This window comes from Oryctolagus cuniculus, chromosome 1 (assembly GCF_051225735.1).
Source record: "Oryctolagus cuniculus isolate XC-2025 breed Fujian yellow rabbit chromosome 1, ASM5122573v1, whole genome shotgun sequence".
Lineage (NCBI taxonomy): Eukaryota > Metazoa > Chordata > Mammalia > Lagomorpha > Leporidae > Oryctolagus > Oryctolagus cuniculus.
Genome location: NC_142867.1, coordinates 166,072,058 through 166,088,241, shown reverse-complemented (window position 1 = coordinate 166,088,241; position 16,184 = coordinate 166,072,058).

Sequence of the window (16,184 nt, the reverse complement as noted above, 5' to 3'; positions counted from 1 at the left end):
ACTGTGTTCCAAGGAGCCCCAAGGGTTAGCCTCATCCAAGGGATAAAGTTGCAAGTAGCCACTTACAGGGCAGATCCAGCCCCATACCCACCAGCCCCTCTCCAACTGGCTTTGATAAGGTTTTATCCATTTTGCTATGAGTTTGCTTGAAGAGAGGTCTGTGGTTAAAAATGCTTACAAATGTCTCTTCCAAATCCAGTTTTACAAAGGAGGGAAGCAGAGCTGAGGGAGGTGCAGCACTTTGCCTGGCTCTCACAGGGAGCCGGTGATGGAGTTGGATTTGAATGTCAAGCCTTCTAATCAAAGCGGATACTGTTCCCTTGCTGCCTCCCAGTGTTCCACATCTTTCTGGGTCGCTTGCCCAGCATTTCCTTTTTCTTTCTCCTGCTACTGGAGGCTGGGTTGTCAAGAATTTCACTAGAGCTGAGGCTCTAACCCCCAAAAACAAGGTGACTGGTCTGGGAGTGGATACACAAGCTGGCCATTACAGTCCTTTCATAGGGAAAGGGAGCGAAACAGAGGAAATGGCTTGCTTTCTAAGGCCGACCGTATTAAAATCCTGTGTAACACGGAACAGTCAGACGCTCCACTGCCATCACAGGGAAGTTTCAGAATGAAGGCAGCAGAAAGGAAAGCCAATCAGAGTGGTATGTAGAGGTGCAGTGAATTCTGGGGGCATTAATTCAACCCTCAGAACCAGCAGTGTCTGAAAGTTGAACTACTCTGGACTTCCCAATCTCAGCAGCCAATATTTTCTTTTTGACTAAATTAATCTGATCAGGCTCCTATTTTTTTTCCCAGCAGTATCCCAACACATATCCTGAATTATTTTCATGTATAGAGTTTTGTATACTGAGATCTTCCATTAGCCTGGGTCACACGGTGGGTGGGAGGAACCATTCTACCTCATCTCAGAGTGACATCAACTCTGTCCAGGACATACAAGGAACATGGAAGCCAGATGTCACAACATCCCAGAGAGATTGATTTGTCCAGCAGGTGTTCTTGAAGAGCCCTCCAAGTGCAGTTAGAACTTTTTGCAAACTTGATGATGTGTGCCCACAGTCCAGCTGGCAGCCATGTTTAGAGGTAGAGGCCTTTGAGCCTGTATTTGCTGCTTTCCTGGGTAGTACCATCACAATCAAGGGATGAATGTTTATGTATCAGTTAAGGTCTAATCAGGAAAGTAGTTACCATTTCAAAGTTTGACAGTAGAGGGGATTTACTTGAGAAACTGGTTCCAGAGGATGGGGGAGGTTTTTTGTTTGTTTGTTTGTTTTAGACTTATTTATTTACTTAAAAGGCAGAGAGAGAGAGAAAGAAAGAAAAAGAGAAAGAAAAAAGAAAGAAAGAAAGGAAGGAAGGAAGGAAGGAAGGAAGGAAGGAAGGAAGGAAGGAAAGAAAGAGTAATTCTCCCATCTGCTGCTTCACTCCTCAGATGGCCACAATGGCTGGAACTGTGCTGATCCAAAGCCAGGAGCCTGGAGCTTCCCCCAGGTCTCCCACATGGTATAAGGGGTCCAAGCACTTCAGCCATCCTCCACCACTTTTCCAGGCCATAGCAGAGAGCTGGATCAGAAGTAGAGCAGCGGGGACTTGAATGGGCACACACGTGGGATGCCCGCGCTGCAGGCGGTGGCTTTACCTGCTACACCACAGCACCGGCCTGAGGGGTTTTATTTCTTTGTTATTTTATTATGTTTCTTATTTTGCTACAGAGTTATTGACTCATTGTATAAAAGCACCAGAAAATGTAGTATATTGCAAAATTAAGATAGTGTTATTTTTTAAAGATGCATTTACTGGGGCCAGCACTGAGGCATATTAGGCTAAGCCTCCACCTGCAGGGCCAGCATCCTGTAGAGGCACTGGTTCCTGTCCCTGTGCTCCTCTTCTAATCCAGCTCTCTGCTGTGGCCTTGGAAGGCAGAAGATGGCCCAAGATTTTGGGTCCCTGCACCCATGTGGGAGATGCAGAAGAATCTCCTAGTTTCTGGCTTCAGATTTGCCCAGCTCTGGCCATTGAGGCCATTTGGGGTGAACAAGTGGATGGAAGACCTTTCTCTCTGTCTCTCCCTCTCTCTAACTCTGCCTTTCATATACATACATACATACAGAGAGAGGGGGAGACAGAGATAGGGAGAAATCTTCCATCCACTGATTCATTCCCCAAATGGCTACAACAAACAAGGTTGAGCCAGGCTTAAGCCAGGAGCCAGGAGCTTCATCTGGGTCTCCCACATGGGATCAGGATCTCAAGCACTTGGGCCATCTTCTGCTGCTTTCCCGGGCACATTAGCAGGAGCTGGATTGGAAGTCAAGTAGCCAGGAGTCTAAACAGTGCCCATATGGGATACTGGCATCACAGGTGGCAACTTAACCAGCTATGCCACAATACCAGGCTCTGATAGTATTATTCTTTCTGACACTGTACAACTAACACAAACTGTTCTCTGTTCCCAGTTATTTCCAGTGGAAAGATCATTACATATTTTGATTGCAATCCAGGGATGGCTCTAAGTTACAGTATTCTATAAGGCTTAAGATAACAATGTTAGCCTTGAGTTGCTTTACTGATACAAGTAGTTTTTACTGCAAGTGATTTCATGCATTCCGAATACTAGCATCTACAGCCTAGTGAAAAATCACATGGTATTGTGGACAAGACACATTGTGTTTACCTGCAATCATTACAAAGGTAGCCGATGTTTTCTCCCAGTAAGACAGTTGAAAAGTAGTATCTTTTCCCATCAGTATTACTGTTTTAAGTCTTCTGTCCACCACTAATTTAACAGTGTATATTAAGTTATTCCGTACTAGTTCATGCAGGGGTTCTCCTGTCATACCTCTGCAGATTTAACATACTTCTCGTCAGCTTCTTCAGTCATTAGTTCATCTAGTTCTGAAGGGTTACTCAGCATCATCTTGAGCAGCCAGCCATCTTCATAACAAGATAGGCTGATTGAGTCCTGGATTCTCTGCAAGGTGTCATTGATTTCAGTGACTTGTGATAGGTGGGAAGTCAGTTCATTTGTAAGTTTCACGCTTGCTAAAGCACCAAACTCATCTTGTTTTTCAATTTTGTTCCAGCAAACAACAGTAAATAACATCTCCCAAACTTTCCAGTACAGATTTGTTGATTACCCTGTTTCTATTACCATTGTTTTGTTGTTAGCCATTCATGTATCTTGGTGAATTGATGCACTGAGAATTGAGTGGGTCCTCTGTGCAATAACAGCCTGCAGCCACCAGGGCCAAGGTGGGCAGGGTGCAGAGGGTACCAAGGTTCACAAGGGTACTGAGGATAGTCATGTAGTGCCTCAGGATTCATGTACTGAGAAGTCCAGTGAGATGGTGGGGCAACCCAGCGACTAGCATCAACAGGAAGCACCTGCCATTCGGAGTTCAGAAGTTAAGGTAGAGTAGGTAGTGATCCTGGAGCCCAGCATCCAGCAGCACCAGATGGAAGCACAGTGGTCCTGACTGTTGGGAGTTAGAAACCATGAGGATACTCAGCCACCACTGGGACTGTGGAGACGCCAACAGAAGGGAAGTGACTTCAGTGGGAATACTCTGGCTTCTTTCTTTTTACCACCTCAGGCAAACCAGAACCAATGTACATTCACCAGTAGGTACTATTGGTAGACATATTTGGTGGGGGTATTACGGTACCTGTAAATCTTTGAGGACACTTTGTAAAAATCCACGGAGAGATCCAAGATGGCTGAATAGAGTATAGCCATGCTAACTCTGTGTTGCTCTGTGATATGAAAAGCAAAAAGGATGATCACAATTTTAGGGACATGACTGATGAAAATTATCAGCCAAGAACTTAAAAAACCAACAAAGACTCAAGGGGACAAGAGGAGAGAAGACAAAGACACCACTGCAAGCCAGCCACACGCAACCAGCTGCCTGCTGTGAGCTGCCATCATACCACAACAAGAACACACCTCTGAATGTCCACTAAAAGAGCAGACATCCACTAAGCTACAGAAGCATAATTCAAATATAAAACCCATCAGAGGAAAAAACCAACAAATGATTACACAAATACTTAAAAATAAATATAGAAACATGAGGAACAAGGACAAAGAAGGCAATATGACTTTCCCAAAGGAACACATCAACAGTTCAATATTAGACTGTGAAGACAAAGAGATGGATGAAATGCCTGATGGGGAAGTAAAAAATTCTTTTTGAGTAATCATAAGATTACTCAAAAGCAATTAAAAGCAAATTCATGACTTAAAAGAAATCCATATGTAACATGGATGAAAAATTTTTCCATGAGATAGAGATAGGAGAGAAATCAAACAAATATTAAAAATGAAGAATTCAACATGTAAAATAAAAGTAGTGGAAAGCCTTAAAAACACTTGTTGGGGCCGGCGCCGTGGCTCACTTGGCTAATCCTCCGCCTGTGGCGTCGGCATCCCACATGGATGCTGGGTTCTAGTCCCAGCTGCTCCTCTTCTAGTCCAGCTCTCTGCTGTGGCCTGGGAAGGCAGTGGAGGATGGCCCAAGTGCTTGGGCCCCTGCACCCGTATGGGAGACCAGGAGTAAGCACCTGGCTCCTGGCTTCGGATCAGTATAGTTCCGGCCGTAGCAACCATTTGAGGGGTGAACCAATGGAAGGAAGACCTTTCTCACTGTCTCTCTCTCTTACTGTCTATAACTCTACCAGTCAAATAAAAAAAAAGAAAAAACACTTGGTGAGGTAGAATGATAAATATCCAAGCTAGAAGACAAAAATCTTTGGAAATAGATTAAAAAAAAAGAAAAACTGAAAATAGAGTTTGAGATTTATGGGATACTGTCAAATGACTTACCATGCATGTCTTAGGAGTTCCTGAAGATATGACAACACAACATATGGGATACAGCAAAAGCAGTGTTAAGAAGGAAGTCTATACCAATTATTGGAAAGACATCAAATAAATGATCTAACAATGTATCTTAAGGACCTAGAAAAAACAACAAACCAAGCCCAAATTTAGTAGGAGGAAAGAAATAATTAAAATTAGAGAAGAAATAAACAAAATCGAGACAAAAAAAAACATTAAAAATCAGTGAAATGAAGATCTAGTTTTTTGAAAAAATAAACTTGATATGCTACTGGTCCAACTAACCAAAAAAAGGGGGTAGGGGAAGATAACCAAAATGAATAAAATCACTGATGAAAAAGATGTTAAAACAGACACCACAGAAATAAAAAGAATCATCAAGAATTACTATAGTTATAAGCCAACAAATTGGAACATTTAGAAGAAATGGATAAATTTCTGGACCCATACAATCTGTTATAATTGAGTCATGAAGACACAGAAAACCTGAATAGACCAATAACTGAGACAGAGGTTATCACTAATAAAAACTCTCTCAACACAGAAAAGCCTGGGATCAGATGGCTTCACTGCTGAATTTTACCAAATTTTTATTTTTTAAATTTTTAAAAAGATTTATTTATTTATTTGAAAGTCAGAGTTACACAGAGAGAAGGAGAGGCAGAGAGAGAGAGAGAAGTCTTCCATCAACTGGTTCACTCTCCAATTGGCTGCAACAGCTGGAATGTGGCAATCCAAAGTCATGAGCCAGAAGCTTCTTTCAGGTCTCCCACATGGATGCAGGGGCCCAAGGACTTGGGCCATCTTTTGCTTTTCAGACAATAGCAGAGAGCTGGATCAGAAGTAGAACAGCCAGGTCTTGAACTGGTGCTCATGTGAGATGTCGGCACTGAAGGTGGCGACTTAACCCGCCACACCACAAGGCCAGCCCCCAAACTTTTAAAGAAGAATTAATTCTAATTCTTCTCAAATTACTCAAAACTATTGAAAGGGAAGGAATCTTCCCAAACTCTTTCTATGAGGCCAATGTCAATTTAATTCTAAAATCAGAAATTGATACAATAGAGAAAGAGAACTATAGACCAATATCCCTGATGAACATAAATGTAAAAATCTTCAACAAAATACTAGCCAATCAAATCCAATAATGCATCAGAAAGATTGTTCACCCAGACCAAGTGAGATTTATCCTTGGTATATGGTATGGTTCAACGTATGCAAATTAATAAACGTGCTAAATCAAAAAATTGAAGAATGAAAATCATATGACTATCTCAATAGATACAGAGAAGGCATTTGATAAAATACAACATCCTTTTATGATAAAAAGCTTAAGCAAATTGGGTATAGGAGGAACATTCCTTAACACAATCAGGCAATGTATGACAAATCCATAGCCAGCATCATATTGAATGGGAGAAAGGTAGAAGCATTTCCACTAAGATTCAGAATCAGACAAAGATGTCCACTTACACCATTGCTATTCAATTTAGTTCTGGAAGTTTTAGCCAGTGCCATTAGGCAAAAAAAAAAAAAAAAAAAAAAAGAAATAAATAAATCAAAGGGATAGAAATTGGAAAGGAAGAAATCAAATTATCCCAGTTTGCAGATGACATGATTCTACATATACGGGGAAACCAAAAGACTCTGCTAAGAGAATATTGGAACTGATAAGAAAGTTTGGTAAAGCTGCAGGATATAAAATCACTACAAAAAATCAATAGCCTATGAATACAGAGAATGTTATGGAACATGTAAGATCCGTAGCATTCACAATACCTACAAAAAATTAAAAACAACTTGGAATAAATTTAACCAAGGAAGTAAAAGATCTTTACAATGAAAATTACAAAATATTAAAGAAAGAAAAGATGACACAGCAAAAAATGGAAAAATCTTCCATGTTTGTGGATTAGAGAATTAATATCATCAAATATATAGACTTCCCAAAGCAATTTATAGATTCAATGCAATCCCAATCAAAATATCAACATCATTCTTCTCATATCTAGAAAAAAAAAACAATGCTAAAATTCATATGGATGGATTGGTGCTATGGCAAAGCAGGTTAAGCTTTGTTGCCTGCAACACCAGCATCCCATATGTGCACCAGTTTGAGCTCTAGCTGTTTCATTTCTGAAACAGATCCCTAATAATGCACTTGGGAAAGCAGCAGCAGATAGCCCAAGTGCTGGACTCCTGCACCCTTGTGGGAGACCCAGAAGAAGCTCCTGGCTTCAGATCAGCCCAGCTCCAACCACTGTTACCATTTGGGGAGTGAGTTAGTGGATGGAAGATATATCTCTCTTTTCCTCTCTTTCTATTTCTCTCTCTCTCTCTTTCTCTCTCTCTCTCTCTTTCTGCCTTGCAAATAAATAAATAAATATTTTTTAAAAATTCATGTGGAAACACAGGAGACCCTGAATAGCTAAAGCAATCTTAACAAAAACAATGCTACAGGCATCACAATACCAGATTTCAAGATATACTACAGGGCAGTTATAATCAAGACAGATTGGTACTGGCACAAAAATAGACATGTAGACCAGTAGAACAGAATAGAAAACCCAAAAATCAATCCACACATCTACAGCCAACTAATCTTTGACAAAGAACCTAAAATCGACCCAAGGAGAAAGGACAGTCTCTTCAGCAAATGTGCTGAGAAAATGGAATCTCTGCATACAAAAGTATGAAACAAGACCCCTACCTTACACCTTATACAAAAATCAACTCAAAATGATCAAGGATCTAAATCTATGACCTGCTACCATCAAATTACTAGAGAAGAACATTGGGGAAATTCTGCAAGATATTGTATAGGTAAAGACTTCTTGGAAAAACCCCAGAAGCACAGGCATTAAAAGCAAAAATAGACAAATGATATTACGTCAAGCTAAGAAGCTTCTGCATTGCTAAAGAAACAGCAAAGTGGAAAGAATGGCAGGAAATATTTGTCAAATATGCAACTGATAAAGCATTAATATCCAGAATTTATAAAGAGCTCCAGAAACTCAGGAACAACAAAACAATCTAGTTAAGAAATGGGCAAAAGACATGAATAGTCATTTTTCAAAGGATGAAATGCAAATGGCTAACAGACACATGAAAAAAATGATTGCAATCACTAGCCATCAGGGAAATGCAAATAAATCACAATGAGGTTTCACCACACCCCAGCTAGATTGGCTCTAGAACAGAAATTAAAAACAAAATGCTGTGAGGATGTGGGGAAAAAGGTACCCTAATATACTGCTGGTGGGAATATAATCTAGTGCAGCAATTATGGAAGACAGTATGGAGATTCCTCAGAATCTGAAAATATGACCCAGCCACCCATTTCTAGGAATTTACCCAAAGGAAATGAAATCAGCATACGAAAGAGTTATCTGTACCCCTATGTTTATTGCAGCTCAGTTCACAATAGCTGAAGAACCTTAAAAATCAAACCAAGATGGAGTGACTTAAGCTAACACTATTAAAAACAAGAAGTCACCTTTGCCCCAAATAAAATTAAAGTTTAAAAATTATAGCCCTAAACTTTTCCCCCCAAAGCTAAAATTAGGTGCAGCTATAAAAATAAGGGACCCTATGCTTAGCTAGCTGCGACACTTGTGCCTGGCTGTGCAAAGACCTAACCCAGTTTGTATGCCTCCTAGTACTCAAATAACAGTGTGGGAAGCAGGACGCTGCTCTCCCTCCAGTGGAACAAAGGGAGCGAGACGTTGTCCCCCTCAGTGTGAACAAGATGACGCTGACAGGGAAAGGAACTGCTAAAGAAGTAAACAACAGGCTCCGCCTAGCGGCGCCGGCACACCAGGTTCTAGTCCCGGTCGGGACACCGGATTCTGTCCCGGTTGCCCCTCTTCCAGGCCCCTCTGCTGTGGCCAGGGAGTGCAGTGGAGGATGGCCCAGGTGCTTGGGCCCTGCACCCCATGGGAGACCAGGAAAAGCACCTGGCTCCTGGCTCCTGCCATCAGATCAGCGCGGTGCGCCGGCCGCAGCGCTCCGGCCGCGGCGGCCATTGGAGGGTGAACCAATGGCAAAGGAAGACCTTTCTCTCTGTCTCTCTCTCTCACTGTCCACTCTGCCTGTCAAAAAAAATAAATAAATAAAAATAAAAATAAAAAAAAGAAGTAAACAACAAAATGGTGACAAGGTGCATGCCTCCCATGTGATCCCGTAGCTGATTGGCTAGAAGACGCATGCCTTTCACATGATCAGCTCACGGATTGGACTGCTGTGTGCATGGACACTATAGTGCTTTTGATTGGTCGATGCAGGTATATAAACCGTGTGGCTTTGTGCTGGGGGCGCTCTCTGGACTCCCGAGTTCAGGAGGCCCGTCTGCGCAGACGCCGAATAAATCCTCTTGCTTTTGCCTCAGCTGGTCTGGACTCTGAGTCTTTGGGGTGTGCCTGTCGACGTGTTAGCATCCTCACTCAGAGGGTCTAACATTCTAATATAGCTAGGATATGGCATCAACCCAAATGTCCATCAACTGACCAACTGATGACTGAATAAAGCAATTGTGAGATATTTATATATGTGTGTGTTTGTGTGTGTGTGCGTGTGTATGTAAACACCCCAGTATAGAATACTACTCATCCATAAAAAAAGAATCCTATCTTTTGCAACAAAATGGATGTAACTAAAAACCACTATGCTTAGTGAAAGACAAATGTTATATGTTTTCCCTGGTCTGTGTTAACTAATAGAGTATAAAACATATAAGGTATATGAACAAAATTAACATTTTTTGATTTGTTTATTGATGACAGCCCTTGTCTCTACTGTTGAGGAGCAGGATTTTTTCCCTTCTACTATTTGTTGAATTATGCTCCTAAATCTCCATATATTAAATAAATGAAATTTGTTCATCATATATAAATAAAACAAAAATGAAAACAACAAAAAACATCCACAGCAGTATTAGAAAACCCATAGAAAATAAAATTAAAATGTAAGTAGTTTATTTTGGTGTGAAGTAAGCTCATGCATATTTTAATTATAATATACATTTCCCTTGAGCATCTTAAGACCCTTTGTATGCATGGATTTTAAAATTGTTCACACTAACATAAAATTCCCCTTCAAGACCATTTTTCTATTAACCTTTTGACATTCCCTTGTATTTACTGCTTTTCACAGAGTTCAGGTGGAAATGGTGTTTCAGCCAGGCCAGGGGAGTGAGACAAGCTTCTTTGTGATTTGAAGGCTTCGTCAGACTTTGTAGGTGTTTTGGGGGGAGAGAGGAGACCATGTTCCCTAATAGAGTACAAAACATATAAGGTATATGAACAAAATCTACATTTTTTGATTTGTTTATTGATGACAGCCCTTGTCTCTACTGTTGAGGAACAGGATTTTTTCCTATTTCACACTGAGTGGGCACTTGCTACAGAGTTAAGAGTTACAGTCAGCTCTGGGCTGGAAACAAACAATGGGGTGAGTTGGGAGTAGCCACAACCCCAGAGGCAGCTGGCCTGGGCATTTCATTCCTGTCCTGCTGTGGTCTGAGTGGGCACAGTCCTGGCGATTTTCATTTGCCAGCCGAAGAGACACACGTTTGTCTAGAGCCCTACCGGTCTCCTGAAACTGCGTGGTTCTGAGCCTGAAGGCCATCCATGAGAACTAACTCATTGACAGATTCCAAGAAAGGAGACAGAACTTCCTGAAACTCTTTGGTCATCTTCTCTGCTTTGTCTTATTTCTCCATGGAATGTGCCAAGCCAAGAAAGCCAGAAGGTCATTGAACAAAGTTACTCATTTATAGGTCCTTCATTTGGTCCAACCCCAATTTGTTAAAGTTTGCTTCTTGACAGCAAGCAAGAAAAGCTTCAGCCTGCAAGGAAATCCTGCCTAATCTTTGTTGATATTGGGAGGGTCTGCAGTTCATCAAGTGGAAAATTGGGATTTAACGGGAAACGAGTCTTAGGGAGGAATTGAGACATCTTCTTGTGTTTTACACGTTATAAAGTGTGGCGTGACCTCTCACTGCTTAATTACGTATAAAGCTATTCATTCACCAAACATTTGTTGAGCAATCTGTTAGTATCTTAGTTTTCCATAGAAAACAAAACTAATGAAAGAAGAACCAATGAGAGATCCCTTTACTGTTTTCTCTGGAGACCACTAAAGTCTGAACAATTTTTAAAATGTTAAACTTTACGTGAAGAAGATGTTTTACTAATTCAAAACCACAAGGAGATGATGTTACAGAACAGAAAGAGTACAGACCCTGGAGGTAAACTTGGATCCGGTTCCTGATTCTGCCGTGTGTCAACTCCTTGGGCTGGGGTCAATCACACCTTTCCTGAACCTTGATTTTCTCATTAGAAGAATGAGCAGTCTGATACTCACCATGGAAGAGAAAAATCAGAGATAAAGCGAACTCTACCATACTCACATTCTATTGAGCACGTAATAGTGCTTGCATAACTATCAGTGTTATTTATGCAATATCCTCAGATGTGTCCCTCTGCCAAACCAAGTGAGCTCACGTTGTTTATCTCTGCCCTGGTCCCACAGCTCTCTTCTTCACTCCCTAATTAGGCTTAGCCAGGCAGACAACATTGTGTCCTCTCTGATAAGGTCCTCTAGCTCTGGATATTTTGTGAGCTCACACTACCATTTCCCAACCCCCCAAAGAACCCTTGCCATTGCAGGGATTCTCATGTCGGAATGGTGTGAGGAGAATCATGGAATGTTCCTGAAACCATACTCTGGAATTGTACTCTGATACTCTCTCTGATGTACTGTTTAGTCTAAGTATAGAAGTTGGTGGTTGGATGACTTTTGTTTTTAGAGATTTATTTATGTGAAAGTCAGAATTACAGAGAGAGAAGGAGGGAGAGAGAGAGAGAGAAAGATCTTCCTTCTGCTGGTTCACTTCCCAAATGAGCACAAAGGCCAGGACTGAGCAAGGCTGAAGCCAGGAGTCTGCTGCTTTGGGTCCTCCACATGAGTGCAGGGGCCCAAGCACCTGGGCCATTCTCCACTGTCTTCCCTAGCACACCAGCAGGTAGCTGAATCTGAAGTGGAGCAGCAGAGACTTGAACTAGCACCCTCATGGGATGCTGGCACTGCAGATGGCAGCTTAACCCACTACATCACAGCACTGGCCCCTGGGATGACTTTTGAATAATGATTACAGATAATTTATGAGCTTTCAAAAAACATTGCATAAGGATTGGTTCTAAAGCCTGAATAACTTACCTCTAATATATACCTATAGTAGGACACATTGCTACAAATTATTTGGAGGCCAGCAGCAATAGATAGGCTCACTCCTCCTGGTAGTAATGGCAGGACACCAAGTCAAAGCTAAACTGTGGTCTGTGCCCATGTAAGACTGATTACCACATTCTTGAACCTCTTAACGCTAGTTTCCAACCAAAAGAGCTACCCAACCACAGACAAGAGACAAGTAATCAGAGGTTTTCTATTTCTTGCAAGTGTCCCTTCTAGAAAAAAATAGACTGTTGAGTTTTTGTCATTTTCTGTTGATGTGGAATTTAGAATATATTCTTTTCTGCATAGAATTTATAACATATATCATACATTAATACACATTTTGCTTCCCATAAAGAAGCTATGAGGCGATTTGCTGGTTGCTCTTCACCCGTATTTCCCCATTTGCCCTCTGCCCTTCTCCACCCTGCTCTGTGCCTGGAGAAGGAGGGACTTGCTTCTCCAGACTGTACCACATGGGCTCCCTGGTCTCCAGCCTCTGGGTATATTCAGTCAAAGGGAGGTGACACCAAGAGGTTGGAGGGCAGGAAAGAGAGGTCAAGGTGTTTCTTCCTGCTATCTTGATGGTTTGTGCTTTGTTCTAGCAGTAACTTTGTCTCTAAGCCCATACCTTCCTTGGGGAGCCTCTCCTTATAGCTTCAGTTCTTACTAGGCTCCAAGAGCAGAGCAAGATGGGAATGACTTCTTGCTGTTGCTAGTTTCTAAATTTCCTGATATTCCTTCTTGGATTTCTTAATCCTTCCCATACCTATATAAAGACTCAAATAATTAATTTTCTTCAAAATCCTAGCTGAGTTCATCTTCTGTTTCTTGGGATCCTGCATCAAACAGTAATTGTAGCAGTGTGTCTGTTATAAAAATTGAATAATCATACTCATAATAGCTTGCATAGGAACACCCAACTTAAATATGGGCCAGAAAGTGACCTCAAGTCTTACAACTCTGTACCCTCATCCTGTCCCCTCATGGGTAACAGAAAATACCTTGAAATCACAATGCCCTCTTGTGTTGTAAAGGACTTGGTCATTTCTTAGATACCTGAAAGGACCTCATCTTTATATTGCTGTCCCAAAATGGAATATACTAATACAAATTCATTCATTTACTCAATATTCCACCTTATTTAGTACTCACTCACCTTAAGGCAGCATTTAGAAATTTGGACAAGTAAGAGATGGTTCCTCTCTTTAAAGAAATTTTCTGTTCTAGGAGATGGAGATAGTTCTAAAGAAATGAGGATGTATCCTAGAATTGAGTCATGAAAAAGGAGTAGATACTCACCAGGCAAACAGAAGTCAGAGGCAGAATTCCATACAGAAGGAGCAGTTCAGTAATGGATGAAAGATAAGCATGAAATGACTTAATTGTTCAAGGAATTTTAAGTTATCTGTTTTGTCTAAAGTGCAAATATAAGCGAGAGAAGACAGATTTGGGTGGAGATTGTAGATGTTTCGAGCTTAGGAGTTTATACAGCATATTGAGGGTATTGTACCCATGGAGGGCTTTTCAATTCAGGAACAGACAAATAAAAATAAACAGCATTTTAGATAGGGGGATATGAAGACAATATGAAGGATTGATAAGAGAGGGATGCGAAGTGGAAACTTGGAGATCAAGAAGAGATTGTGAGAATTCTGCAGTTATCAAGGACTGGTCTGATAGAGGCTGGAGAAGCTGAGAGCTGAGCAGGTAGAAAGAAGGAAACAAATCAAGAAATAAAAGAAAGTATGTTACTCAGAGTGTAATCAGGAGATAGAAACCAACTGTATCTTCACTGAAGTTTAATGTAAGGAATTGGCCCTAAGAAGATACTGGGATAATGAGAATTAGCTGATGAGAAGCACAGAGAACTCTAAAGAATATAGGGGTAGTAGAAATAAGAAGCAGTCTCATGACCCTAGGGCTGAGACAGAGTGCCCAGGGAAGACAAAAGCGACAGTTGTAATTCACAAATCAGAAAGGTATTAAAACAACAACAAAAATGAGCCACTGGTTAACTTAATCAAGAAAAGAGACGTAAGCATAGAAACATACCAAGAAAGAAAGAAAGCCGCTGAAGCACAGTGATTCAGAAATCATCATAAGAGACTATTTTGCAGATATGTATGGAATAAATCAGAAAAGCTAGATGAACTGGATAATTTTAAGGGACATTCAGGTTAGCAAATTTGACATCATTAGAGTAAAAAGGTGTACACAATTTCTACAAATGAAAGAGTTAATAAGAAATTAGGCCACACCAAAAGGTTACCATGCTCAATTGATTTCACAAAAGATTTCTATAAAATTTTCGAAATCAGATTGGCCCAATGTTCTGTTAATTATTCTAGAAAACTGAAAAGGAAGAAATTGAGTTCTTTTATGAAGCCAGTACAAAACTGATTCATATACTTGATAAAGACCATACAAAGGAAACAACTACACACAACTATCATTCATGAATGTTGCTGCAAAAAAATTGTAAAAAAAAAATTCTCAGCTGGAATTTGGAATAAAATTTATTGAATAGAGTCTTCTTAGAGGTATGGCAAAAGTTAAGGAAACCAACAAAATCAGTAATAGCAAACAGAATCCAATTTTAATTATACAATATGACCAAGTAGCATATATTCAAAGGAAGCAAGGTGATTTCGACATAAGAAAATCTTATTGTATGATATACTGTATTAATAAATCTAAGGAAAAATCCTATGTCTATTTTCACAGATGTTGAGAAAGCCTTTGACTAAATTTGTCACCCATTCATGATAAAAAAACATTCAGAACAATGTGAATTGTCAAGATGATAAAATATGTACATCTCAGTCCTAAAGTTAGTATGCTTTTTAATTGGGAAATAGTAGAGGTGTTTTCTTTAAGATTTGCAACAATATGAGACAAAAACATCACACCAAATATGGTAGCCAATACAGTTAGAGCAGACCAATTAGATATATCAAAATGGGGAATGTAGTAGTAAAACTACCTCTATTTGAAGGTAATATAATAGCACTCTGAAAAATCCAGAGAATTCGATGATAAAACAAACTCAAGCATTAAAATAATCTGGTAAAGTAGCAGGATATAAAACATAGAATGAGTAGTCTTTGTATATAAGACAGCAGTTTGAGGGCACAATGGATGGAATACTCATTTATAATAGCAATAAAGAGAAGTAAATACTTAGGAGTATGGTTAATCAGAATTAGGCAAGATCTATATGAAGACAATTTTCAAATAGTCCTAAAAGACACAATTGGAAATATACTTCCTGTTCTTGGCTGGGATAACAACATTAAAAGGATGTTAGTTCCTCCTAATTTCACGTATAAGTTCAGTGCAATTCCAATAAAAATACTAGGAAGGTATCTTATAAGCAAATTGATGCTAAAGTTCATGTGGAAAGGCAAATGTACAAGAATCACTAAGAAACACTAAAAACGGTTACAAGCAGGAGCTAGCACTAGAACACAGCATAGAGCTCCTGTAATTAAAACAGAGTGGTACTGGCACGTGATGAAAACAGAAGTCTTCAAAAAGTTCATGGAAAATGCATACTATGGAAAAGCGAAGCTTGAATTTCAAACTTCTTGTTACTACAGTAATATTTTCTTTTAATTCCATATTTCCAGGAACCTTTTGAGTTACCCTCATCCTGCATCTCAATGTATTACTGTAAGGCCAGTGAGATCAAATAGGAACTTCAGAATTTGACCCAAATAATCTGGAGTCTCTTTACACATCACTCTTGTGTCATTTGAAGACACAAGGAGAAGTTGACAGTTTGCAACTAGGAAGAAAGCCCTGACTAGAATCCCACCATGCTGACAGCACCCTGATCCTGGACTTTTGGCCTCCATAACTAGGAAGTGAATGATGTCGCAGTCAGGCTATGATAATTCACTATGGCAGCCCACACTGACTGAAACAGGGACTTTCACCCATTGCTCATGGGAAGGTGAAATGATATCACTGTTGTGGAAAACGCAACCGGCAGTTCCTAAGGAAGTTACACTTAGCATTACTATATGATCTGGAAATTCCCTCCTAGTTACATACTAAGAGCATGAAAAACATGTTATACAGAAACCTCCACATTACATGT